General features: G+C 46.3%; 1 pseudogene; it reads left to right on the plus strand.

Annotated features, from left to right (window-relative positions):
• The first annotated feature begins 1,215 nt into the window (after nt 1-1,215).
• LOC141562158 (homeodomain-interacting protein kinase 1 pseudogene) lies at nt 1,216-3,946 on the plus strand (annotated as a pseudogene).
• Nucleotides 3,947-5,203: the final 1,257 nt, after the last annotated feature.

Here is a 5,203-nt window from a genome sequence, read left to right on the forward strand (position 1 = left end):
GCCTATTTCTTTGCTTTTATGCATTTGAAAACATGAGTGAAAGACCGGGTTCATAGACTTCCCCAGATTTTTCACAGAAGTTTATGCCATCAAAAGGGTGAGAATCCTTGTGAGAATCTAGTCCAACTCTTTTGTTTCATAGGAGAGGAAAAAGAAAAGTCCCTCGGATAAGGTCATACCCTTAATAAGTGTCAGAGAAAGGACTTGGGTCCATTAAGGGGAATAAGCAGAGGACGTTATACTTTGTAGGTATTCAGTAAAAGCCAAATTGAATTGAATATAAACTGAGGTGGAATTTGCAAATGAGATAGGAGCACAGAACCACAAGGCCTAGATGAACTAAAGAGAACCAAAAATGAAAGGTTTAAAACATTTTAAAGCCATGAGACCCGACTTTGTGCCATGACTAAATGGCAAAGGTGGGTTCCCTAGCTAGTTAATGAATCAGAACAAAAAGAATGCCAACAGTGAATCCTGAGGGAAGGGTAGAAAGGGCTAGATAAAACCACTGGGGATAGAGTTTGGGCAACAAAAAGGATCTGTCTAAAGAAGACCAAGAAGTAAAAGCTCCAGGATGGAAAAGAAAAATAAAGATTTGTAAAACAGGAAATATAATGAGGTACATATGAAAATCTTTAAATGAGTGTTAGATCATACTTCTATAACTCTTTAGATTACAAAATACCTGTGTCTCCACAGCTCCATGGTTAGGATTATTCCTAGGTGCTAAGTCGGGTGTCTGGTACTTAACAATTCTCTAGATCATTGAACTCATAGTTCACACCTGTCAAGGAGTTGACACCTTTAAAGGAGTTGACACCTGTGAAGGAGTATGCTCATTGGTTCTGCAAGGAGTTCCCACAAGCCCATGGATTCTCTGGGAGGATATAAGGAGCCAACATTGAGTGGGGAAGTCAGTCTGGATTGGGTCAAGGAGAAGATCTGGACTTGAATTCCTGGCTGCATTTTCAGATCATTGAATTGAAACTAAAAGCTCCAGAAGCTCCCCAAGAGGTCTGCTCCCAGGAAACCATTGCAATTTGGATAAAACTCAACATCAGAATAGATTAAGATCTTCTCTAAATCCTTTTTGATTAGAGAAATATAAATGGATAAAGATTTCAGATATCATTTCACACCTAGCAGACTGGCTACAATGACAGAAAGAGAGAAGAGAAAGAGAGAAGAGACAGAGAGAGAGAGAGAGCACCAGTACAAGGGTGTGCTAGAAGCTTCCACAATGTCCCCGATTCAAATGGACAGGCAGACAGTCTCATCGAGTGCCTTCTGCAGTGCAAAGAAACGGAAAACAGAGCCTTCTGGCTGGGACATTTCAGGACGGAGCAGCAACAAAAAGTATCCTACTCCCAGCAAGAACCTCTCAGCCACACAAGGACAAGAAAACTCCTCTCAGCAGGTGACAAGGTTCAACCTCCCCTCTTATGACCAGAGCCTCCTTCTGCCAGCTCCCACAGTGGAGCATGTCGTGGTCATGGCTGCTGACAGCACTGGGGGTGCTGCCACCTCATCCTTCCCGAGCAGTCAGACCCTCACTCACAGAGGCCACGTTTCTTTGCTGGAGCCCTATCACAAATGTGGATTGAAGAGAAAAAGTGAGGAGGTGGACAGCAGTGGTAAAGGGCAGATCATAGAAGAACATCCCCCTCTCAGGCAGCAGAACAGGACTGTGGTGGGTGCCGCTGCCACGACCACCACCATGACCACCAAGACCAGCAGTTCCAGCAGAGAAGGGGATTACCAGCTGGTCCAGCATGAAATCCTTTACTCCATGACCAACAGTTACCAAGTCCTAGAGTTCTTGGGCCGGGGGACATTCGGGCAGGTGGCCAAGTGCTGGAAGCGGAGTACCAAGGAAATTGTCGCCATTAAGATCTTGAAAAACCATCCTGTCTATGCCCAACAGGGCCAGATTGAGGTGAACATCCTTTCCCTCCTGAATAGGGACGATGCTGACGAATCCAATGTTGTCCGTTTTTATGAGTGCTTCCAGCACCAGAATCACACCTGCCTGGTGTTTGAGATGCTGGAACAGAACCTGCATGATTTCCTAAAGCAGAACAAGTTTCGTCCACTGCAGCTCAAGTACATCCGGCCCATCCTACAGCAGGTGGCCACAGCTCTGAGGAAGCTCAAGAACCTTGGCCTGATCCACACGGACCTAAAGCCAGAAAACATCATGCTGGTGGATCCTGTGCAGCAGCCATACCGCCTCAAGGTCATTGACTTTGGCTCTGCCACTCAGGTATCCAAAGCTGTGTGCTCCTCCTACATACAGACACGCTACTACAGGGCTCCTGAAATCATTCTTGGACTGCCGTTTTGGGAGGCTATTGATATGTGGTCCTTGGGCTGTGTGATAGCGGAGTTGTTTCTGGGCTGGCCTCTCTATGCCGGGGCTTCAGAATATGAGCAGATTTGTTACATTTCACAAACACAAGGCCTCCCGGCAGAATACCTTCTGAGTGCAGGAACAAAAACAAGCATGTTTTTCAACAGAGATCCTCGTTTGGGTTACCCACTGTGGAGACTAAAGACGCCAGAGGAGCATGAGTGGGAAACAGGAATCAAATCAAGAGACACCCGCAAGTACATATTCAACTGTTTAGATGACATGGCCCAGGTGAATATGTCTACAGACTTAGAGGGAACGGATATGTGGGCAGAAAAAGCAGATAGAAGAGAGTTCATTGATTTGTTGAAGAAGATGCTGACAATTGATGCAGATAAGAGAGCTACTCCATGGAAAACCCTCAACCACCCATTTGTGACAATGACTCATCTTTTGGATTTCCCACCCAGCAATCATGTTTTGTCATGCTTTCAGAACATGGAGATCTGCCGAAGGACGGGGCACATGGATGATCCAGTGAAACAGATCAAGAACCCTTTGACCGCCCATGTTGCCCCCAACACAAGCACAAATCTAACCATGACCTTCAGCAACCAGCTCAATCCCGGGCACGGTGTCGCCAGTGTTTTAGCGTCCAGTTCTACTGCAGCAGCAGCTACACACTCTCTGGCTGATTCGGATGTCCCCCTGCTGAATTACCCGTCTGCCCTGTATCCATCATGGGCAGCACCTGTGGCAGGAGTTGCCCAGCAGAGTGTCTCCTTGCAGCCTGGAACTACTGCCATTTGCACTCAGACTGATCCATTCCTGCAGACTTTCGTCGTGCGTCCCCCTGCTTTTCAAACTGGACTCCAGGCATCTGCTCAGCATTCTGGATTCCCTGGGAGGATGGAGAATGCTGTGCCAATGGTACCCCAGGCGCCTGCTGCTCAGCCATTACAGATCCAGTCAGGAGTCCTCAGCCAGGGAAGCTGTCCACCACTCATGGCAGCAACTCTCCATCCTCAAGCAGCCATCATCACACCACAGCAGGTGGTGCCCTTTACTCTGAGCTGTGCACCTAGCCGGCCGGCGCTAGTTGGACACACTGCCACTGTCCTGCAGGCCTGGCCTGGAGGAACCCGGCAGATCCTCTTACCTTCAACAGGGCAGCAGTTCCCTGGGGTGGCTCTACACAGTTGCGTTCAGCCTACTGAGGTCTTTCCCCAGGCCATGGGGATTGGCCAGCAGCTGGGAGACTGGAGGAATGGGCACTCAGGTGGCAGCCAGTACAGTAGCCTTATGCAGCAGCCCTCTCTGCTGACAAACCACGTGACTCTGGCCACGGCTCAGCCCCTCAACGTTGGAGCAGCTCATGTTGTCAGGCAGCAGCAGTCAAGTGCCCTCTCCTCCAAGAACAAGCAGCCGGCCCCAGCTCAGGCCCAGACTGTCTCTACATTGGATGTCTTACCTACCCAAGTCTCCTCACTGATGGGGAGCAGCTCACTCTGTACCAACTCTTCCTATAGTCCCCTGGTCCCTGTGCAAGATCAGCCTGTCATCATCCCACCTAGTAACAATCCTAACACTCTATGAGGCAAAGCTAGAACATTCATTAATGGGCTTTCTTTTGTTATTTGCTTGCATTTTATTTTCTTTCTCAGGTTTTTTTTTTTTTTTTTCTTCTTGATCCTATTTTCTTGTACAGCCAGATAAGTGTATGTATAAATAAATAAATAAATAAACAATTAAACAAACAAACAAACAAACAAATAAATAAATAAATAAATAAATATATATATATGTATATATATATGGTAATATAAAAATAATAAAGAAGTGACCTACCACTAAAAAAAGAGGTAGCACAATGTAATCCCCCTTATTTTATAGAGGAAGCTGAAGAGGATGAAGATGATGTGGGTGAAGATTCCTCTGTAATTCCTAGCCCCCATGTATCCCAATGGGAGATATCTGGGCTCTCCCAGCCCCCACCGGATCTGAGCTGACTTGGGTTGTCCCAGCTCCCATTCTGCTCTGGTTTCCCTAACCCACACCCCTAGCACAAACACTTGCTTATAACAAAAACCATTGAATTCTATTCAAATTCTATTCCTGCCTGAAACCAGCCAGGAGCCAATCTGGGACTCTACCCACAGGTCCCTTCCAAGATTAACAAAAGTCCCTCATTATAAAAGGAGGGAAACTGGAGCCCACTCTTTGCAGGAGCCCCAAACATAGCATACTCCAGCAAGGCCAAGGGTGCCTGTCTGCCCGGAGCCAGCCCTGGCCCTAGTGTCTTTCTACCTTTACCCTGACTTCCAACCCCCAAAATAAACCTCTTATCGATCTATGTTGTGGGGTATGTAAATTCCTTCACATAGAACTCTTGTGCTGCTTCTAGATCTCATTTAATTCTATATCTTTGTGCCCAATACAAAGGGGTTGCAGGAGAGCTCTATTTGCCTCCGTACCCCCAAACTGCCAGTAGACCCCAATCCTCATTTCATCTAGGTGCCCCTTGCCTAACTCTCATCAGTTTGATCATGAGATTCTGCTCTCTCCAGCAATCTGAATAAAGTTCCATGCAGACAACTCTAGTTGGTTTTCTCCTTCACAGATGGGATCTAGAATAGGGAATAAAGGAGAAAAGCCTCAATTCCGAAATCAAAATTGGTTATAAATATAATAGTAAAATAGTTTCTTTCACGAGAAAGGAAATAAAGGGCCAAAATATTAAGGATTTTAGAGCTCAGACAGAATTTGATATTTGGTCCTGAAGATAATAAGGACTCATGAGAATTGAGTGAATAGGGTATTGACGTGGTCATTCTTGTGTTTTAGAAAGATCAT

Source organism: Sminthopsis crassicaudata, chromosome 3 (genome assembly GCF_048593235.1).
Source record: "Sminthopsis crassicaudata isolate SCR6 chromosome 3, ASM4859323v1, whole genome shotgun sequence".
In the NCBI taxonomy this organism is placed as follows: Eukaryota; Metazoa; Chordata; class Mammalia; order Dasyuromorphia; family Dasyuridae; genus Sminthopsis; species Sminthopsis crassicaudata.